The sequence below is a fragment of the Ahaetulla prasina genome, chromosome 4 (assembly GCF_028640845.1).
Source record: "Ahaetulla prasina isolate Xishuangbanna chromosome 4, ASM2864084v1, whole genome shotgun sequence".
Classification (NCBI taxonomy): domain Eukaryota; kingdom Metazoa; phylum Chordata; class Lepidosauria; order Squamata; family Colubridae; genus Ahaetulla; species Ahaetulla prasina.
This window is the reverse complement of record NC_080542.1, coordinates 40,472,140-40,495,076: the sequence shown is the minus strand read 5'-3', so window position 1 is coordinate 40,495,076 and position 22,937 is coordinate 40,472,140. Positions and strand designations below refer to the sequence as shown.

At 36.4% G+C, this 22,937-nt stretch overlaps 1 protein-coding gene across 2 annotated transcripts in view; it reads left to right on the top strand.

Moving 5' to 3' along the window:
- Positions 1-22,937, top strand: part of LOC131198341 (signal transducer and activator of transcription 5B) — a 47,163-nt gene that overhangs the window by 3,839 nt on the left and 20,387 nt on the right. The window contains exon 1 of one of the 2 annotated variants that reach the window (XM_058182867.1): positions 21,869-22,001. The exons of the other annotated variant lie outside the window; for it this stretch is intronic. The gene's annotated coding sequence lies outside the window, so the exon portion shown is untranslated. Of the gene's footprint in view, positions 1-21,868; positions 22,002-22,937 lie in introns of those variants that run through there. 2 annotated transcript variants of the gene reach the window in all.

The following is a 22,937-nucleotide window of genomic DNA, read 5'->3' as shown; positions in this document are numbered from 1 at the left end:
TTTATAAGCATAGGTAGTGGATTTTTAGGGACATGGTGACTCAGTGGCTAAGACGCTTAGCTTGTCGATCAAAAAGTTGGCAATTAGGTGGTGCGAATCCCTAGTGCCACGTAACGGGGTGAGCTCCCGTTACTTGTCCCAGCTTCTGCCAACCTAGCAGTTCGAAAGCACATAAAAAATGCAAGCAGAAAAACCTTTAGTGACCACCTTTAGTGGGAAGATAACAGCATTCCGTCTGCCTTTGGCATTTAGTCATGCTGGCCACATGACCAAGGAGATGTCTTTGGACAGCACTGGCTCTTCGGCTTTGAAACGGAGATGAGCACTGTCCCCTAGTGTCAGGAATGACTAGCACCTATGTGCGAGGGGGACCTTTATATTTACCTAGTGAGCTTTTAGCTACATAACTAATTCAATATCAGTCAGTGCAGCATATGTCATCGCTTATCCTTATGCTGTATTGTCCTATGTAATCAATGTAAATTCCTTTAAAAAAGCAGAAAGGTAGAACCATAAAATTATTTATTTTTTTAATATAGGATATTTTGTATTGTAGGATTATATTGTTTTTCCCCTAGAGAATAAACCAAAGAGTATTAGAAAACAAGTTTACCCTATGATTATTCATATGAGGCAGTTTACCTTATGTCTTAAATAAAATAAAAATACTTTTGATTACTTTTATAATTAGATTTATTTCTAGGAAGAAGGAAATAATTCAGTCTTGAGGAAGAGTTCATCAGCATTGCCTTCTCTTGCCCTAAGTGTAGAGAGAGGGACTATTAGGATAAGTTTGTTTATATTTGGGCACATATGAAGACCTAGTTCTCTTGAGAAGTCTATAATATTGGGAAATACAATAAAAAGAAGTTTAGCAGCAAGTGGGTAGATTCAAGTTAAGTAGCAATAGGTGCATTGTTGGGATCAAGTTGGGGACTGGAAAAAATTTGTATGACTAAGAACACATAATCAATCATATGATGTAATCAATCAATCAAGATAATTTCAGAAGGAGAGGTCTCATTGTAGGGAGTCTTAAAAAGTCATTCTGCAATGGAAAAATAAAATAAAAGAACTTCAGTCATGTTTGGAATCTGGCTACAAGTTGTATACCTATAGATTTTCAGAGTTTTCATGTTTTATTTATGTATATTTTAATGTTCTACAGAGTTGACCAAGCGCTCCAGTCAAGGATAAGGAATCTTGGAGATAGATGCTTTAAAAATCCATGGCCACCTATATTTCAATCAATGCTTGTATACAATGTCTGCTTGGGTTATTTATTTTGTCCTCCACTTCTAGGATAAAACTCTGTAATTTATATAGCATAAAGGAAATAAAAGTTTTCCTTGATCAAGACCGAAAGTTCAGGGTATGACACAAAATAGACATTATTACCCAAGCATTGCTTGGAAATATTGCTCAAGTTTGCTTTTTGCCATATTATAAAATTGGCAAAGTATTAGCATGCAAGTGCAATTACACAAACAGGTACCACTTCAATAGAAAGGTAACAGTGTTCAGTGCACCTTGACGTATAGTCATGCTGGCCATAGAAATGTCTTTGGATAAAGTTGTCTCCCTTAGCTACGAAACGGAGATGAGCACCACTTCCTAGAATTGGACACAACTGGACAAGGGAGACCATTATCTTTACGATGGAAAGACAGTAGAAGCTGAAGATGAGCGTATTATATTTTATTAATTTTTATTACCACCCCCTTTCCGTTTCCTCTTCCAGATTTTACATATTCAGTTCCTCCAATCTCTCCTAATATGTTTTTTCTCTCAAATCTTGCACCATTCTGGACTTCCTCAACCTTAATCAATAACTTTTTTTAAGTGAGGTCCCCAGAACAGGACACAGTATTCTAATGGGGTCTCATTAAAGTTCTATATAGCAGGATTAGGTCCTCCTTTTTCCTGCAGGTGATCCCTCTAGTGATCCATCCCATAATTTTGTTTGTCTTCGCAGATGCCTGGCTACACTGTTTACTCTTTTTGCAGCCATCTGCTATGAGCACACTTAAATCCTTTTCTTCTGTTGTTCTGTCTAACACTATATCCCCAATACATCCTTTAAGAGGATTCTTTTTAACCAAGTGTATGTTCTTATACTTAGAAACACTGAACTGCAGTTTCCCTATTTTTGACCAATTTTCCAGCAATGCCAAATCATTTTCCTTGTTAAGAATATTTCCAGGAATATCACACACCTTTATTATTACAGAACTTTGTGTCATCAGCAAAAACCTTACCTAGCAATCCTTCGGTTATATCACTTACAAATACATCAAGTAGAATAGGACCTAGGACTGAGCCTTGTGGTACACCACTGTCTTTGCTCAGACAGTGCCCTGTTAACAATCACTGAAGTCTATCCATGAGCCAATTTCCTATCCACTGAACCCCCCAGTGGTTAAGCCACTGGTGAAATCCAATTTCTTTTACTACCAATTCTGTAGGTGTGGTGAGGCTTGGTGAGCATGGCAGGGAAAGGATACTGTAAAATTTCCATTCCCACTCCACTCTGGGACCACCCAGAAGTGGTATTTGCCGGTTCTCTGAACTGCTCAAAATTTCTGCAACTGGTTCTCCAGAACTTGTCAGAACCTGCTGGATTTCACCTCTGGGTTAGGCCCTAGCCTGTACAATGAACTCATGATGTGGAAATGTATGAAATGTTTTGCTAAAATCCAAATCTATAGCACCACCTTCGTCCAAACACTAGGGACATAATTAAAAAAAGTCAATCAGGTTGATATGACATGATCTGCCGTCTGTAAGGGCAAGCTGTTTCGAGTCTTTTGGGAGTGGGGGAGGGGGTTGTGGGGATTATGTGGGTTATGGTCTTCTCCACCACTTACCCTTCAATACAGTTTTTAATTTTCAGCTATTCTGAAAAGTAATGTTGTGTTTACCCTTTCGATTATCTGCTTGTTATGCTCTAATACAATTTTAAGCAGATTTTTGACAAGGAATGTAACCATGCTGATGGGTTGCTCTATGTTCCTGTTTTGCTCTGCAGAATCCCATTTTAGAGTATGAGACAAATCTGATCACACAAAAATTTGTGGCAGTTTAGGTTTCAGTTTTAGCCACATTTCTTGGCCACACCTTCACACATTTGCTGATCCTGAGTTAATAGAATGGATGAATAGAGGAACTAATTTAGTGAGTGACAACTGGAGAAATTCAGCAATACTAGCAAGAGTGACTGTTTTTGTATTATTTTATGATCACTACTGATGCGCCTCTAACTGTTCAGTAATACACGCCAGAGTAAGTCATAATGTAGTTTATTTTGGTTAAGTGTGATCTGTGAAACTTGCTACAGATTAATTCCTTTATAGTATTCTTTTTTTTAAAAAAAATATATTTCTTGGTTTCTAACATTTGTTCTTGTTTGTTATATTCATTACAACGGTAATTTCTTTATAATTAAATTACATTGGCGTATAATATAAATGCCGTGTGTGTGTGTGTGTGTGTGTGTGTGTGTGTGTGTGTGAGTGCCATCTATATTATACACTAATGTAATTTTTAGAAAATACAAATTGTGCTCTGGAGTGTGTGAAGATGCAAAGAAGTCATCTACCTACAGCTCCTTAAAGCAGCTATGTCTTTTCTTGGAAGAAGATGGCTGCTTTAAAAAGATTGCAGAAAAATACTGCAGTAGTGGTCCTGCACAATCCAAAACATCTGTCTGAAACTGGTCCTGAAGCATTCTGCAGCCTGATAGCTAGTACTGTAGTTAATGAAGGCAAATATACATTATAGAATCAAATATGAAAAGGGGAGAAGAAGAAGATAAAATGTAATATAATATATGTAAATTATAAACATATAAGAATAGTTTTAGCAACTATTAGGCACTTACTGAAAATAAATTCCCCTTTTCCTATTCTGTCTAGTTTATGTTCAATATATTCCCAATACATATTCCAATCATTAAACAATAAATTGTACTTTTAGTTACATATTTAAAATGACATTTTAAGTATTAGGGAAATTATAACAATTTATTGTCACATGCAGTGGCAAATTATGTATTTTTTTCAGTCCTTTTCTTCATTGTTATAATCCTGGTGAAGTTTATATACATGCACCCAAGAGAGAAACTAATGCCAATCTAATTATGTTAGATGTCAGAATAAGCACATCGGATGAAAAAATAAACCACTTTATGTTTTATCTTTATTATTATAATCTCTGTATTCATGTTTGTTATTTACAGTTTAAAAGCTGTATATAGTGTCATCATATGAAGTTGATGGCAGGAGGAATTTGGTTCTTAAAACTAATTGTAAAAATAAAAAATGGAAAAAATCAGGAATGCTGTGGCCTGTTCTTAAAAGTGTCAATGCCTGTGAGATTTCAAGATGCTTCTACGTAAGAACATTTCCTGTACAATGTCCCTATCCCATCATACATTTTATACAGGGTTCAAATGATGATGCTTCTACTGCTAAAATTAATATGTCCTTTTTCTTTTACAGAAAATAAAACAGACTCTCATAAGGAGGAAAAGATAAATCAGACTACATTGCTCAATTATTGATCACAAATGAGTGACAAATTTGAGGAGACCTTATAGGTCTCAGCCTTTATGGCATGTTAGCACATAGTACTGGGTAAGGTATCAGATTGAATTTCATTTTTGCCAACAAATATGACAAATCGTTCTCTTTCTGTATTGGGTAAATATTTGTGACTATTATTTCATTATGCAATAATTCAAGATATTTTGTAACATATGGGTTTGCAAACCGGAAAAAAGTACATTTTTATTTTATTCTTTTCCTTTTTCTTTGAAGGAATAAAATCTTAAACCAGCAGCCAAGCCAAACGTGCAAATTTAAAAAAATAAGAAACCATAAAAATACATAGAGAAGCATAATTGGAGAGACAGTGTCCTTTTTAAAAAGGCATTCTAATTTATTATTTTTTCAGTAAGAACTGCTGCGAAGAATTACACATTATTGCTACTCTTGCACAGTTTTTCTTTTTAAACAATTTCTGCCAATTATGAGATAGTGGCATTATAAGCCAATGTATAAATTAAGAATGATTGAAAAAATGTGCAAAGTAGCCTGTTGTTTGGATGGTGATAAAAGGTAAAGTACTAAAAAATCATTTGTTAGAAAAGTAAAGGCTTTGCTTTCCTAGGTTCTCCAGCTCTGTTTATTTAGAAACGTTCTCTTAGTTTATAAGTCTGTAGAGATTCTCAGTCATCCAGGTTATGGCTATCCCAAAGGTGCTTTTTCAGAAGACAACTGGATATTCTTGTTTTTTTCTTCCAATTTGCTTCTCTTCCAAGAAGCTTCTTGAGCTCTGATAAGATAGTGGGGAATGGAAGGATTTATATTCCTTGCAGACAGCTGGTAATTTGCATCCTTTTAGAGGGTTGTTGAGGTACTTGGAGGTTTATCTGTGTCCTCCAGGTCACCTGAGTTGTGCTTCTGGTTCCTGTAGTCTGCAATTTTTTCTTCTGAAAATCCATTCCTATTCTCACACCATTCAAAGGGTGTTCATCCCAAATTGTATAGCAAAAAGTCTGTAGAGATTCTCAGTCATCCAACTGTTCTCTTAGTTGTTCTCATGTTTCTTGTGCACAGCCAGCTAGATCATTCCATTTGAGAAGTTTTGTTGGCTAGGTACATTATTGGTGAAGGAAGAGACATTTGAAAATGCAGCACCACTTCCTGAAAGCAAAGTAGCAGGACAGCTTGTTTTCCTTGTCCAAGAGAAGGGGTAGAAATACAGCATGAGCAGGGGTGAAATCTACTTACCTTCCTTACCAGTCTGGAAGTGCATGCGTCACATGTAAGTGCGGACCTGCGCATGTGCAAAACCTGTGCATGCATAGAAAGTAAAAAACCAGGAAGTAATGACACCCAGGCCGGTGGGCAGAGCTTTGCTCCACCATCGCTACCAGATCGCCGAACTACCGGCCATGATCACTACCGGATCGCATTGTTTACTGCTTGATTGTTTGTCTGGTGTTAATCTTGGTATTAATTCCTGATTACCTGGATTTTGATTGCACAAATGTTCTGGCCTTTTTGTTTCCCTTTTAGCTTTTTTATTGTTTCTTTTGAAAGGTGTGAACATGTTGTTTAGCTCTGTATGCCAATTGATTGCTGATTTGTCTAAGTGCCAAGCTTCCAGAAATTCCCTAGCATTTTTGAATTTAGCTTGGACTTAAGATTCTCATGGTTTCCCAGTTGAAACTATGATTAAGGCTGTCCAGATGTTGTGAAATTAAGGTGTTTTTCATAGTTTCTTCTGAACGCTGATTAGTGCTTGCGGATGTACTCTGCTAGTCTTCTGCTTGTTTGTCTGGTGTAGCAGCTGTTACACTTGTTATAGATGATTCCTGTTATACATATATACATTTTATACATGACTCCTGTTTTTTCTTCTGTTAGGGCTACTAGGACATTTTGTGTATTCAAGATACTTCAGAGGGATTTAGTTTGTGTGCTATAAAGATACAACGATTGTAATAGTTGGTTAATTGCTTCTGATAATTGCTTCTGTTAATTGCTTTTTCATAGTTTGTATTGGTTGTGCTATGGTAGGTTGAGAAAAAAGTAAGGAACTTTATGATAAAATTGTGTGGGTATCTATTTTGTTACGTAGTGATGATCATCAATTTAGATCAGTGATTCTGTTGGATCTGTTAGATCCAATTACCCCTTTTTCAGTCTTAAATAATGTCATTTAACAGAATAACAGAGTTGGAAGGGACCTTGAAGGTCATCTAATCCAACCCCCTGCCCAAGCAGGAGACCCTACATCCGCCTCTACTCCCCTCCCTCCCCGAAAGAGAGAAAGTTGTTTTATGCAAGTCTTTTTGCAGCAGCGGTCCCAAACTGGATCCTTAACTCACAAATATGCAATTACTAATTGTCCATTACCCTAGAATATGCCCCCATTATTCCTTGAGAGTGGTTCCCTCCAGTTTAAGAATCACTGATACAGACAGCTTTTAAAAATTATGGAACAGAGATCTTCCATTAGCTAGGAGTCATGATCTACCTTTCTCCAGTAATGGTAACAATGTATGTCAGTTCCTTGGTATCAATCTGCAAAATTAGATCTACTGTATATTTAATTTTTTCACTATATGATACATCATTATCTTTTGATGTTATTTTAAAATTTGTATTAGTATTTGGGTTATTCATGGCTGATTTTTGTTGTCTTTTGGCATTGTGTTGAAAGACGTGTTCAGAGCCAGGTATCCCAAAATCTTAAATTTCTTAATTGATTTCTGTATGCAGCTCTTTAACATATTTTTTTTGGGTTTTAATCAGTTTTCTCACCTTTCAATCTGTATTGGTTTATGTGTGTATCTATGTCTATCTCACTAATCTTAATGGTATGTAACTTCCTTCCTTTGTTTTTAGCCCCCTCCCCTTCATGTTTCCTCTTACCTCATTGCTAGTTTTTTTTTTCTTCCTCTCTTTTCAGCTGATCTACATTTCATGTCATTCACATGAATATATTTTAGGGATTTTTCTTCCCTTTTTTCCATTGCTCTCCAGGTCTTTTTAAAAATATTTTTGTTCTAATCTTAGCAAATCTCAAAGTCTGCTGATGCATTTTCTGGTGCTATGTATTACGATTTTCACTCTCTTCTGATATTTTAAAATAGAATATCATGTCACAGATTTGATATATTTTCACTCCTTTTCCTTGCTCTTCATAATTCCTGAAGTGGGGCTGTTGCACATTTCTAAAAACTCAAAATTGTTTAGTAATTTTAGGTGAGTTTTGCCTTTCTTGAAAGTAAGAACTGTTTCTATCCATTAACTATGTAGTTATATTAATGACAGTTAATTAATTGAGGCCAAAAAGTAGCTCAGTTTTATACCATAAATAGAATAGAATAGAATAGAATAGAATAGGCTCAAGTTACAGAAAGATCTTGACAGACTTGAACATTGGGCGCTATCTAACAAAATGAAATTCAACAGTGAAAAAAGTAAGGTTCTACATTTAGGCCAAAAAAACAAAATGCACCAGTACCGTATATGTGGTACCTTGCTCAATAGTAGTACCTGTGAGAGGGATCTTGGAGTCCTAGTGGATAACCATTTAGATATGAGCCAGCAGTGTGCAGCAGCTGTTAAAAAAGCCAACACAGTTCTGGGCTGCATAAACAGAGGGATAGAATCAAGATCATGTGAAGTGTTAGTGCCACTTTATAATGCCTTGGTAAGGCCACACTTGGAATATTGCATCCAGTTTTGGTCGCCACGATGTAAAAAAGATGTTGAGACTCTAGAAAGAGTGCAGAGAAGAGCAACAAAGATGATTAGGGGACTGGAGGATAAAACATATGAAGAACGGTTGCAGGAACTGGGTATGTCTAGTTTAACAAAAAGAAGGACTAGGGGAGACATGATAACTGTGTTCCAATATCTTAGGGGCTGCCACAAAGAAGAGGGAGTCAGGCTGTTCACCAAAGCACCTGAGGGTAGAACAAGAAGCAATGGGTGGAAACTGGTCAAAGAAAGAAGCAACTTAGAACTAAGGAGAAATTTCCTGACAGTTAGAACAATTAATAAGTGGAACGACTTGCCTTCAGAAGTTGTGAATGCTCCAACACTGGAAATTTTTAAGAAAATGTTGGATAACCATCTGACTGAGATGGTGTAGGGTTTCCTGCCTGGGCAGGGGGTTGGACTAGAAGGCCTCCAAGGTCCCTTCCAACTCTGATGTTATGTTATGTTATGTTAAGAATAGAATCGGAATAGAATAGAATAGAATAGAATAGAATAGAATAGAATAGAATAGAATAGAATAGAATACAATAGAATACAATACAATACAATACAATACAATACAATACAATACAATACAATACAATACAATACAATACAATACAATACAATACAATACAATACAATACAATAGAATTCTTTATTGGCCAAGTGTGATTGGACACACAAGGAATTTGTCTTTGGTGCATATGCTCTTGGTGTACATAAAAAGAAAGATACATTTGTCAAGAATCATAAGGTACAACACTTAATGATAGTCATAGGATACAAATAAGCAATCAAATCATATTAGGAAACAATCAGTATAAATCGTAAGCAACAAAGTTACAGTCATGCAGTCATAAGTGGGAGGAGATGGGTGATAGGAATGATGAGAAGATTAATAGTAAAAGTAATCCAAGATGCTGTTTCAGCAAACTTTAACATATAGAAAATCATAGTGAGAATTATTCTTCCTGGGCAATCATCCAGTCATTTGATGAGACAGATAAGGCAGTGGTTATCATAAAAGGAAATACTTGATATGCCATCACAGTATGATTGTCATGGTTTTCTTCATATAGCCATGAAGGAGCCAAAATTTGTTAAATTACTCCATGTACAGAATGCAATCATTACCAGATAATCATAGATATTTATCATCCTGGTGAGATGATGTATTCCTATTGCTATACTGTGTTTGCCTTTAAATGACAGGGGGGAAAATCTGTAGCCTGTTCATTCATGAAATTTATTCTGGCCTTACATTTGAAGTTTCATGTGCTCTTCCAACTTTCCATGCATTTTTAGGATGTGATATTATATCCTTAATGCTGGTTATAGAGAGAAAACTAATCCCAAGGAATCATTTGCCAGAATGAATTGATGCTATACCAAGGTAGGCATGTTTGTTATTTAACATTTCAGGATAAATTATGATTACTATTGAGCTAGTCATCACAGTTATTGTACAATGTAGTGTGATTACCACTAGAATGAAATTAATGACAAAATATATTCTACTGGAGTGATTATAGTAGGGCCTGTTCCCTTTTTGTTTCTAAAAACTTGAGATTTGAAGGTATGATATAAGCTCCTTTGGATAATATTCCTTTTAGCTTTTCACACAAGATGTGTTCTGCATCTTATGGCCAAACAGTTAAAGAGCAGAAGAAATGCAAGTTTGAAAGGGCTATATACCTAGTCCCCGAGTTAGGATTCATCACTTAGCAATCATCCAAAGTTATGACATTCCCCCGCTCCAAGATATTTATTACTTGGTTTCAAAGTTCTGATGCCTCCCCACCTGCGATAACAAAACTGTAATTTGGCTGCCCAGCAACTGATCCAGATTACTATCCCTTTGCAACATCTCGCAGTCATATGACCATGATTTATGATGCTTTTACAAAAAACCAGCATTTATTTTTGGGTTTTGGCCATAGTGAACAATGGGTTTGCTTAACAACTGTGGATTCACTTAATGACTACGGTGTTTGCTTCATGACTTCTGCAATAAAGATTGTAAAATCTGTTCAGTTATGTTTATGGCAGTCACAACTTATGATAATAATGGCTGGCTCTGTTATGGTCATGAGTTGAGGGGTATCTATATTGCACTTTTTCTTTCAGGAGATAATTGCTCCAACATGTATCTGAATTTTAAAAAATGCTTTTAAAAGCCTGTGATGATCAGGCAGCTGGGATCACCAGAGGAAAAAAAAGCTTTTAAAGGGTTCTGATGATCTCAGCAGAGTTGCCTGATCACCAGAACCTTTTAAAAGCATTTTTTAAACAACCTCTTCGGCCAAAGAGCTTGTAGAAAACATACTTTTAAAAGATTCTGGCTAGCAGATAACTCAGCTGGGATTGCCAAAAGAGCCTTTTAAAAGCTTTTTTTTCTACAATCTCTTCGGCTGAAGAGGTTGTAGAAAAAAATGCTTTTAAAGGGTTCTGACGATACCCTCTGAGCTATACGATCATCAAAGGCTTTTTTAAAACTTTTAAAAGCACTTTTTTGGCCGAAGAAAAAATGCTTTTAAAAGTAAAAAAAAAAAACCTCTGATGATCGCGTGGCTCAGCTGGGGTGGGGGTGGGCAGGGATTTTTGCTACTGGTTTTCTGAATCACCTGCTGCCATCACTACCGAATCGGGCGATCTGGTCCAAACCAGGAGCATTTCACCCCTGGCTGGGGGGGGGGTACATGCACCCCCATGCACCCCCGTTTTGGCTGACAGAATACTGCAGGATGCTGTCAAGGCTGAAAACAGGGTGCAGGGGCCCCTGCAGTTCCTCTGGGCGCTGTTTTGGCGGGCAAAGTGCTGCATGAGGCATCTGTCCCATCCCCCCCCAGCTGACCTTCAGAGGAGAACTAAAATGCTGATCCGGATCTTGAAGAAATCCAGTTTGACACCCCTGACTTATAAAGAAATATAAGACAAATAAAGACAACATATGTCTTTCTTTCTAGTTGGTATCTGGGAATATGTAGTATTATACTTAGCTAAATATCAGACACAAAGGATCAGGACTATATGTTAAATTGCAGTTGAGAAGATCTATTGCTCAAGCCTATGCACAATAATCTAGTCAATTAAAGTTCAGTATTAAATTGATGCCAAGTAAGGGTCAATAGAATTCAAGAGGTTTGGACTTAGTAGACTGTTTATGGCAATCTAATGACTCTTAAGCCAATGATGGGCTTAAATCCATCCCTCGGTTCTGCCTGCTCTTCTCCTATACTAATAGGCATTTTGTTTAAATTTTTTATAAATGTACATATATGCAATATATGCAACTCTGTTGGTGTAATGTATATGCACTACTATGAGAAAGAAATGAAGATGAGTTATTTGATTTAGTCAGCAATTCTACACATGCACACATACATACAGGTACAAATTTTAGTTCTCCAACATTGGAAAATTAATTAATTCTTGGAAGATTACAGAGTGCTACTATTATTTCAAATTATTTCAGGAAACAACTGCTGCACTGTTAACCTTGAGTATACCATAATGAGAGAATAATTTTGGTCTATTGAAATCTAGGATTGTCAGTAGAACAACTTTATATATAATTATGAGGTCCAATTTGTTTGATAGTTCTCAGACCCAATTTGACTTGTATATTCCTGAAATAATGTTATTTTTTTCTTAGAATACAGATGCACTGCACAGATAGCATCTTTTTATAGTGGTTTTCCTCCAGATTAGTTGTAATAAAAGTAACTAGTTTTAAGGACTCCAAAGTTTTAGCTGGCTTGTTTAACTCATCATTTGACACTCAGTACTGACCTTATTTTTTTTTATCTATTCCACTATTCCCTAGTCTAAAACTTGTTTTGCTGGTATGTTTTAAAGTCTTGAATTAAACTCACCTTCTGTCAACTTCTGTGACATGGCTGTGTCAATTCCTTGGCAACAGTATGGAAGTACTTTATATTACTTTCTTCCAGGTAATTTTCTTTTGTCTGAGTAGCTTACAGTCCTAGGATTCCTAGATGGTCTTCCATCAAAGTACTGACTAGACCAACTCTGATTAGGTTCTGAATCAAGATAAGATCAGGTTAGGTACTGCTAGCTACCTAGTACTGCATTCTGCTTTAAAATATTAATAGTCCTTTCCACCCATGAAATGATGATGATGATGATGATTATGATGATTATGATAAACATCACACCCTCATAATCTTCAAATTGGACTTATCCCAAATATAAATTTTTCATATGACTTCTATCATCAATCTTCCCACCTTTAAAACTGGAAAAGAACAACTGCTCAAGAAAATGAGGAATCAAATCCTTGCCAAAGATATGAAAAGAGCCAAATAATAACTTTCCTTGCAACATGTTTTTTTTTAACAAGGGTAGCTTGATATCTTAAAAGAAACTGAATTCAAATACTGGCCCAATAATATAATTGGAAATTTGGAAATTAAACCTCAAAGAAAATTGGCAGATTTGCCAGTCCCTTTAAAAACTTAATACTTTGCCTCTTGCTTAAAATAACAATTAACAGGGATTCCTTCCCTCCTCCCTCTCTTTCTCTCTCAGACTCAGTGTTATATTTGTCTTCTCCATGAGGCTTACATATTACAATTTTCAGACATCTATTTATATTAGTACAAATCTGAGTGAAACAATTTATATTTTTAAGCAAAGAAGTTTTGTTCACTTAATAATTATTCCAAAATAATTAAGAAATTTTATACAATAAACTAAATCCCCTTAAAAATTCCTGAATCTAGATCCAGTTGAAAGCACATTAGACTTACCTATGGAAAAATCTGATAAATGACTGATCAATATCCACAAATCTATCAATAAGATCCAGAATATTAATAGCACATCATAACACATCATGTTCCACCAACCATGTTTGTACAAAAAAATTCCTTTGATTGTTTAATAACTCAAGCAAATGATTCTAATAACAAATCAAATATGATATCAAAGGACATTCTTGCTAAGGCATGAAATTTGTAAATAATAGCATAGGCTGAGTGTCATACATACCTGACTCATAGTTGCAGCTATGGAGGCAGCTCATGTAGGGTGCCAAAGGGATGGTTAAAGAAGACAGACTATTGAAAGAAATGGGGAACTCAAAAGGAAGAGAAACTAGTTACTAGAACAAGCATTGGTAGAGTTTTAATGTGCACCACTCAGAGTCATTATGCATGAGTTGGGTGGTCATATAATTAGATGATAGATAGATAGATAGATAAATAAATAGATAGATAGCCAGCCAGCCAGCCAGCCAGCCAGCCAGCCAGCCAGCCAGCAGAAGAAAGTGGAACAGATGGAATTGTAGTTAAGCTGTATCTGAAGGACCACACTTTGCTTACACTGCACTTCAGATGGAAATGACTAATACTTGACATTTGGTAGTATGACAACGGATTGAGGGGGGGGAGGTATCTCAGTAAGTGACAGAAGGGGCTGAATTGAGTCATTACAAAATTCAGAATAAAGTACTAGACTTCAAAATTTTCAATTACCTGCTATTATATACTGAAGATTCTTCAGTATATAATATATTGAATTTAGAATTGTTATGGAATTCCATTTTTCAGTAATATTTAACTATTACAGTATACTTAGACTTTAGCATTATTTTTGTATTCTCAATGCTACCCTCATTACTCTTCTAGAAAGCAGGTAATCACATAGCTATAACAAAATCCATATTTTAGATATGTTTTATTTTCCTTTAACATATCTAGAATATAACTCCATGCCCAAAGTTTAATTATTCACTTAGATGGTTTTAATAGCATGCTCCCCCCCCTCCCCTGGAACAGAATCTGCACTAACGTATATTTTGTGTGTAATTGTAATGGCAGGACTTTTTATTGTATTTGCTGCTCAGTGGGATTTGACAGTGAATAGAGTACAGTATATTTGTTACAATGATAATATGAGGAACATGCTAGTGTGTAGTATTCTAAATTGGGAGAAGTAAGTGGTGTGTTAAAGGTCATGTGTATTTTGCAATCTATGTCAATCTGGACTCCAATTACTAACCTGTCACTTTTCTGTATCTCTTAATGGGCTATGCACTTCAGGAGACACATATTTATCCTGGTCATTCTGCATTAACTTCACAAGATCATTGCTACATTGTTCTAGAAATTTATTAATAGCAAATTTCTAGAACAAAAACATCCCACGTTCCTAATTTTTTTACGTATAAACTGTTTCCTGTAGGGCAGTTCAGAGTCCATTGACTTTCTAATAAGTGTGGACAATGGTCCACACTTCAGAGGAGAAAAAGTGCTTTGGAGCAAACAGGGGTGCTAATGTGCCATCTATCAGCAATTCCTAAAAGCAAAGTTGTTTTTGAACACTTGGGAATACTATTTTCCCTTCTGGTCTGTAATACAGCACAGGGTTACTTCCTAATATCTAAATTTCTAAGAAAAAAACCTTAATATTGTGCTCAGTAGCACTTTCACATTCCTTGGCATCTGCTGTTCCATACTCTATTTAAGATTTAAGATTCCCTTTAAAAAAAAAAAAGTAGTGGAAGGTATTGTGAGAGTAGAACCCTGGCCTCAAACATAGTGATGGCGAACCTATGGCATGCATGCCACAGCTGGCACTCGGAGCTTTCTCTGCGGGCATGCGAGCCGTTGCCTGGCTCAGCTCCACTGTGCATGCCCGTGCCTCCCGCTGGCCAACTGATTTTTGGGATGCACAGGGGGGCAGGGCACATGCGGGAGATGCATGTGCATGTGCAGAGGGAGTGTGGAGGAGCAGCATGCGCGTATCAGAAGTGCAGAGACGGGCCAATTTCCGGCCTCAGGAGCCTGGGAGAGCATGTTTTCATCCTCCCAGAGGCTCGAGGAAAGCCTCCAGAGCCTGGGGAGGGCCAAAACGCCCCCCACCCTCACTGTGGTACAGGTTGCTAAAAATTTTGAATCCCACCCCTCGTGTGCATCTGTGGCGGGGGGGGTGTGCGCATCCACAGGGAGCGCACATTGCATTATGGGTACCCGAAGAGAAAAAGGTTAGCCATCATTGTAGTATGCACTTTAAGTATGTTTCTGGATATTTTTTATTTATTTATTTATTAGATTTTTATACCGCCCTTCTCCCGAAGGACTCAGGGCGGTGTACAGCCGGAATAAGAACAAAATATATACAATTTAAAACAACATTTAAAAAGAGCAAATTTTAAAGGCTGATTATTAAAATTTAGATTTAAAAATTAAAAAAATATTAAGAATACCCAATTAAAATTCATCAATAATTATGCCAGTCCCGCTTTAATAAATAAATATGTTTTGAGCTCACAACGGAAGGTCCAAAGATCAGGCACTTGACGCAGGCCAGGGGGAAGTTCGTTCCAGAGCGTCACTGCCCCCACAGAGAAGGCCCTACTCCTGGGGGCCGCCAGCCGACACTGTTTGGCGGACGGCACCCTGAGGAGACCCTCTCTGTGAGAGCGTACGGGTCGGTGGGAGGCAAAGGGTAACAGCAGGCGGTCTCGTAAGTACCCGCCAAAGATATCACATAGATTGTAAAAGCATTCTTAGAAAATATAATTGTGGATAATTGCAGTCCAGCTTTTGTTTTTAGGAAAATGTGCTAGTTTGGATCTTTGTTTTCCTACAGCCTAATAGTTCTCAGATAAATTTCTGTGGACTACAGGGCAAGCCCCTTTGTTTTAAATTATTATACAGAAAATTTTTCCTCTATGGCTATTTACTTTTGCTATTGTTGCTATCAATTTTAAATTAAATTTTAATGCTTCTAGGATAATTACACATGTTCCAAGTACACCAAAGATTTCTTCACAGGCACTTAGTCTTGTTGGGAGTTTCTAGTTCAAAGACTTGAATAATGATTCCCTTGCCCCAACAGCTGTATAACATTGGTATAATAGTGGGTTTTCATATTCATGAGTGAGTTATAATAAAACAAGCTTTTTTCAGAAAAAAAAGTTTTCATGTCTGGGACTTTATAGCATTACTGTGATATATGTAGGAAGCAAAATTTTTCTTTTATTGGCTGAAGGAATTAATGATTTCTAGGCTGCACAGCAGTTCCTTGAATCCTAATTTCACGTGTTTTCAAATATTGTGTAATTTGTTGAAAGAGACAGAAAGAAGTATGGATATTCAGATATTTTAATCTTAGGGTTATCTATGAGTACGACAAAATACAGCATTGCCTGATATCTTCTGTATTTTCCAAATTAGTCTTTTGGTACTAGCTTCTTTTGTACAGCAGGTCAGTTTTTAATTTCATCCTCAGATTTTGAGATTTAAAAATGTTGCATTTTCATTTTTCTAACTCCCACATTGTCCAGTCTTTTTCTAGCCTTTATTGTGGGACAGAAATAGGCCAGCCGCTTCTGGAAGAGGTCAAAGAAAGACAAGTTGGTAAGAGAATAGGGCGTTAATAAATACTTGCTTGCTTGTGTCAGGACAGCTATAAGCATCTGTCAATTGATAGAAGGTGTGTCACCTTTTAACTGTTTTTCCTTCCAAGGGAAGCGTTGGTGGTGGCAGCTTCTTGCAGGCACTACTTCCTGTATGACATGGCTGGAGTCAGACTGCTGATAAAACAGATTCTCTCATCTGACTGACCCAGACAGTAGAATAGAAAGTGTCCTATATTCATTGCCAAAAGCAAAAATACCCACGCTACAACTTGACGTTTGTATCTTTGGCAAAATAGGTTGGCTTTACACTTCTGTTTCCCAGGGTACACTAAAGCCAATAATATGGCCTTAACTTAGTTTATAATCTGACAAAATGACCCCTCTTCTTTTAATTGCATTCATACATGCATGCAGTATTTTAAATCCTGTTTATAGCCAAACTGTTTCAACAAACTCTTCAATATCTTAAATGTGGAGGGGAAATGTTTTTATTTTAAGCAATTTGTGTGGGAGTCAGTATTTTCATATTTCTTTTCCTTAATTGATAAACATTTTGCTTGTTTTCCCAATGAATATATATTCAATTAGACAGGAGGCCAATCAATTGTTGTCTACTTTTACATCTTACGCAAATGGATAGAGTGGTTTTTAAAACAATTCCCAAATAGCTATCCTGTTTTGAAAATGAAATAAGCTGTGACCTTCCTTGATGGCCAAACATGCCTGCTTATGACGTCTCTGATTGCAAGCTCTGCACTTATGGTATATCCCTTTTTTACATCTTTTCTTCTTCAGCATTTCTTCTATGTCTGTACATATGTTAAGGTCAGCTTTTAAAGGGCAAGTTATTTTATTTGAGACAGGGTGGGGGGTTATATGTTCTGACAATCTTGAACCCCCAGTTCTCCTTTTCCTCTTATCAAAGAAGTTGAAGGGGTTTGAGGGAGGGGAGCAACCATAGGATATTTTTTTTTGATAACTTTGGCACTGCATTGCAAAACTTGACTAAATTATTTGGTTTGAAAATAGATGCAGGGGAATCACTTCTCACATTATTTGTATCCCACAACTATGAGGATAGGCATAGCCTAATACCTTTTTGCAGTCTCACTTCCCATTCTCCACCCTGTATGTTTCCATACTCAAAGCAGGATGCTTCAAAAGCCATATACTTATTGTGCAATGAGTCTGGTCAGAAGTGTTTTATGGAGGGTGCGGGACAACAACATGAGCCAAAGCCTTTGCTTCTCTGGCATCATTGGGATCAGATACTCAGAGCAGCTATTAAAAGTTTGCAAGTTCCCCTGGGCCTATTGCTAGTACTACTGGCTCTTAAAATTAGTGGTAAGGCACACTAATTTTACAAATAAGTTTAATGCAATGGAGAATGTGGAAATAAGATTACCTCTGAATATGCTTTAAGATGCATATACAAGTAATTCTTAATTTACAAGTATTCATCTGGTTACCATTCATGACTTATGACTGGTCCTCACACATATAACTATTTAACATTTCCATGGTCATGTCTTCAAAATTCAGGCACTTAGCAATCAGCATATACTTGCCATGGTTGCAGTGTTCTGGGATCATGTGATTGACTTCAACCTTCCCAGCCAACAAGCAAAGTCAATAAGGGAAGCCAACAACTATGTCATTCACTTAACAACTGCAACGGTATGCTTAATAACTATAGCAAAAAGAGTAATAAAATTGGGCACAATTCACTTAACAACTACCTTGCTTAACAATGGAAATTTTGTTCCTAATTGTGGTCGTAAGTCTAGGGCTACCTGTATATTAAAATCTTAATTTAAGTTTGGTTGGGGTGAACCCGTAATTCCAGTATTTGCTTGCTACACTTACAAGTTACTTTTTAATGATAGTATGTTTTCTGTACTTTGTTTGAAAAAGAAAGTACATTTATTTGCGTGGTGAAATGATTGTTAAAAAGGGTTACATAGAGCTTGGTTAGAGAGAATTTAGTATAAAGGAGAAGAAGGCCATGACATAAGGTGGAAAAGTAGTAGCTTCTCTTTTTTAACATATATTTTTATCTATGAATATGCTAATTGTGTAACTAAAATATGTATCATGTTAATTTAACCTTTATATAAAACATAGGTGTTATCCAAGACTGTAACACAACTATAACTTGCCTAACTTTATTTTTGTGTTGCATGCTTAAAGGAGATGCAACAGTTATACAACTCATCAGTTTTTGTTTGGTTTTCATTTCATCTATAACAAATGTATATTGACGTTTCCTCCTTAAGGACAAAAAAACTTAGCCTAAAATGTTCTTCTGTTCTAGCTAATGCATTTTAAAAAAGAAATGTATTCGTCATTGTACAATTTTAGATATACTATTGATGGCCACTAGTTTAGATAGTTTTGAAATAGGATTAGACAAATTCATGAAGAATAATGTCTCTAAACATAGATATTCATCTTGCTACCTGCAGGCCTCTATTCTGAGAGGCAGCAAATTATGCTCTAAATATGAGCTGTTGAGAACTAGCAACAGATGAATATCTTTATGACTATATTTGAAAATCTTTGCCACTTTGATGATCTCTGGTGTTTTAGGTGGGTGTTTGGCTATCGTCATGATGATGATAATTATTGAATAAAAACAATGTTTTCCAGTGAAACAAGAAGTAATACATGCTTTTTCTATCTAATAATCTTTTATCAATAGCCTGTAAGAATAACTAATATAGTTTACAGCCCATTTTATTGGAACAGAGTAATGGAACCATCTTGATTCTCCTTGATCTCTCAGCAGCTTTCAATATAGTCTCTTTCTGTTCTGTCTGTTGGAATTAGGACTAGTGTTAAGGTCATTTTCTTCCTTGATTTGTGGTCAGATCCAGTCAGTATTGACCGGAGTTGAAGGGAAATCAAGTCTGAAGCTCCTATTATGTGTGGTTCCTCAGAGCTCACATTATTTGGATGGGGAGAAATGGCCTCAAGTTGAACCCTAACAAGATCAGATGGCTGTAGGTTTGAATCCCTGGAACTTGGAGATTCACAGATTCACTCGATGAAGGAGATGACAATTTCTAAATGTAATATAAATAAATAAATAAGTAGCATCTTTAGGCCTAAATGCAGTTGCACTTCCTCCTCAACAGATGCACAATTTGAGGCTCCTCTTGGGTTCACAACTCCAGCTTGAAGAGCAAATGGCATCTGTGTCTCAGAAGGTCTTTGCCAAAATCCATTTTGTGTGCCAATTGTACCCAGTTCCCATTAGGGAGGTATGATGTGTCCAAAAATATATGTAACTGTTTGTAGGGGGAAATGTAAGATGAGAGGAAGAATCAGAATCTTGGGAACTCTCTTGATAATTGATGTTTTATAGGAGGCAATGATGATAGGTATTTTATGAATGACAAACCTTCCATATTTTGTGAGGATGTCCACAGTATATTTTCAGAATTCTAAATGAATGTCTAATGCTATGTGGAAATCACCTTGGGAGGCAGGAGGAAGTTCCCACAGTCCAGTAAAAACCTGAGCCCGAAGGACAGGTAGGGATGAATAAAACTTCTAAGAAATAAAGCTTTCCCTGGTTTTCAGGAAAATAAAAAGTAAGGGTAGGAAAAGGTACTTTTAGACTTGCAGAATTTTGTTAATGTAATTTTGCAATAAAGCCAGTCTTAATTCTCATGATTGGTACTTTTTGATGGACTACCTTGAAGGGCTGCATGTATGTACCCTGATGATGGAGTGAGGAAGCAAGAAATAAGGCAGCTATAGTAACATGTAATTAGGCTTCCCAAGTATTTGAATAAGATACCTTCTAATGCTTCACTTGTATTTTTGGTATCTGGTAATTGAAATAAAACACAATGACCAAAGCTATTACAAATTACAAAGTAACACTTTAATTAGTCACAATACTAATTGAATTATGGGGATATTTTTCAATCTAGAGGAATATATTCTCTTATTTATTATGCCACAATATTTAATTAGAACATCTTGCTAATGCTGGTCTTTCCATTGTGCTGTAATTGACTATACAGCAGATCTAAAGTTTTTATTTATATTTCTTGCTGAAGTCATTAAAAAACCCAAAATTTGCATACAAAAATTGGTTATTAAAACCACAAGTTGACCAGTTTTTCCTTCCTCATTAAGGAAAATGCCTCCTCTGGTGGTGATGTTTGCTTTGAAAAATAATGACTGCTGAGTCTGATCTACATATTTGTATCAGGATTGCAGCAATAGTAGAACTAATTACAGATAGTGCTTGTTTAGCAACCACCTCATTTAGCAACTGTTCACAGTTATGATAGTGATGAAAAAGTAACTTTACAACAATCATCACATTTATAACCTTTATAGGACTGTAAAGCCAAAGACAACTGAAGATCATGAACATAGTCGCAGTTTCACTGAATGACTTCTTTATTTAACAACCGAGTTGTTGGTTCCAATTCTGATTGCTAAACTAGTACTTGTAAACTCTTGCTTGCTTCTGTAGAATGGGCATCTTTCCCTTACTCCCTGCACAGATCCAAGAGCTAGGCCTGTGAACCAATAAATGGGACCTAAAAAAATGGGACTGGGATGAGAGGAGTGAGAGAGGGGTTTGCAGAGTAAGCCAAAGGAAGGAATAGTTAGGCTAATATAAGTAACTCTACATAGTCTTCTTAGCAAACTTTGTGCCAGTAAATAATGTATAAATTAACACATACGTGCAACCTAAAGGGAATATGGGCTGATACTGTTGCTTCTCATCTCCCTCTAGTGCTCTCCTTGACTTAGACAGTATCTCTCTCCTTTCCATCTCATTGCAGGCAAAAGGTCCATGGACCTTCTACAGTAATTGCAGCCCCTGTGGCTTTTGGCCCATATTTTAGGAAGCATTGGCAAAAAAGTTGATTTTCATATATCTAAACCCAAAACAAAATACATTATCAAGTCCATTTTGTACTATGACATAAGGAAAGATTGTTTTGTCACCAGTGTAGCCTTAGAATATTGCCCAAACAAGCTTTTCCTAGTACTGTAATTTCGAATCTAATCTGTTTTAGCTCTTCAAGAATCCTTGAATGTACATATTTGCAAAAGCACTGCTCTTCTGAAGGACGAATTTTAGCTTATAAAGCAGAGGACAAGAGCTACGGACTTAGTTGAGTGCTAGCAACTTGCTTGAGTGCAGCAGTCTTCTACAGTCAGTGTGCTCAATCTTTGGCAAAACTTGGCTAAGAAGAAGCAAAGAGGAAAGGTCTCACTGCAACAGCAGCTGCAGAGGGAATAATAGTTGGTCAACTTCATTTCATTCAGGTGCCTCCAAGGGGAGGAAATTTCATCAATATGTAAGTAAAATTTGATTTCTTGCTTCTCATTTGTAGGTGGATACAACTTCAGATTCAACTTTGGACAGCATTGTATTCTTATTAACTAAATGTCTTTACAATCCCAGTGTTTGCTTTTCAGGTGAATTTGCTAATAAGGAAAAGAAACATTCACTTTGGCATACAAGAAAGTTTCCTCCAACTTTTTTGGAACTGGGTTTAATGTTTAGGAACTGTAACTCTGAAAAAATTTCCCTTGGGTTTGCTTTTGGAAAATATCTTGTAAGATATGCTATTCCCTATTTCTCTTCGGTCCTCTTTCCCCTCCCCAAAAAAAGCTTAATATTATGGGGATAGGTAGGTAGTTTATCTGTGTATATTTGGCTTTTTGAGTACAGCAAATAACTGTTGCCTCTGTCAAATCCGTTATTTAATTTTTAAAAATATGTTATCTTCAATTGTTAGGAATACAATCACATCTTCTTTCGCCCTCAAGCTCTAATTTCTCCATTTTTATTCGTGTTCATTCTCTTTCATTCTTTTTTTTTAAACTATTTCAATTTTTATCCTAATATATTCAAATATATTCGGGGTTGCCTTTCTTCCATTTCATCTTTTACTTTTCACAGAAATCGTTTCTTCTCTTCTCATTCCTTTCCCTCCCTTCTTTCTTCCTACCTACTTTCTCCTCTCCTCTCCTACTCCTTCCCTACCTCCCCTTCCTTTCTCCCCCTCCACCCTTTCTCGTACTCTTATTTCCCCTACCTTTCCTCCTCTCCTCTCCCCTTTCTTCTTTCTCTCCCTCCTTCTCCCTTTCCATCTCTCTCCTTCTTCTTATCTCTCTCCATTGCTGTATTTGTTTTCATATCATTATTTATTTTCTCATTTATTATGCATTTTTCTCAAACCTCCTCTCCTATATTTTAGTTATTAACATTGTCTTCGTCTTATTCCATT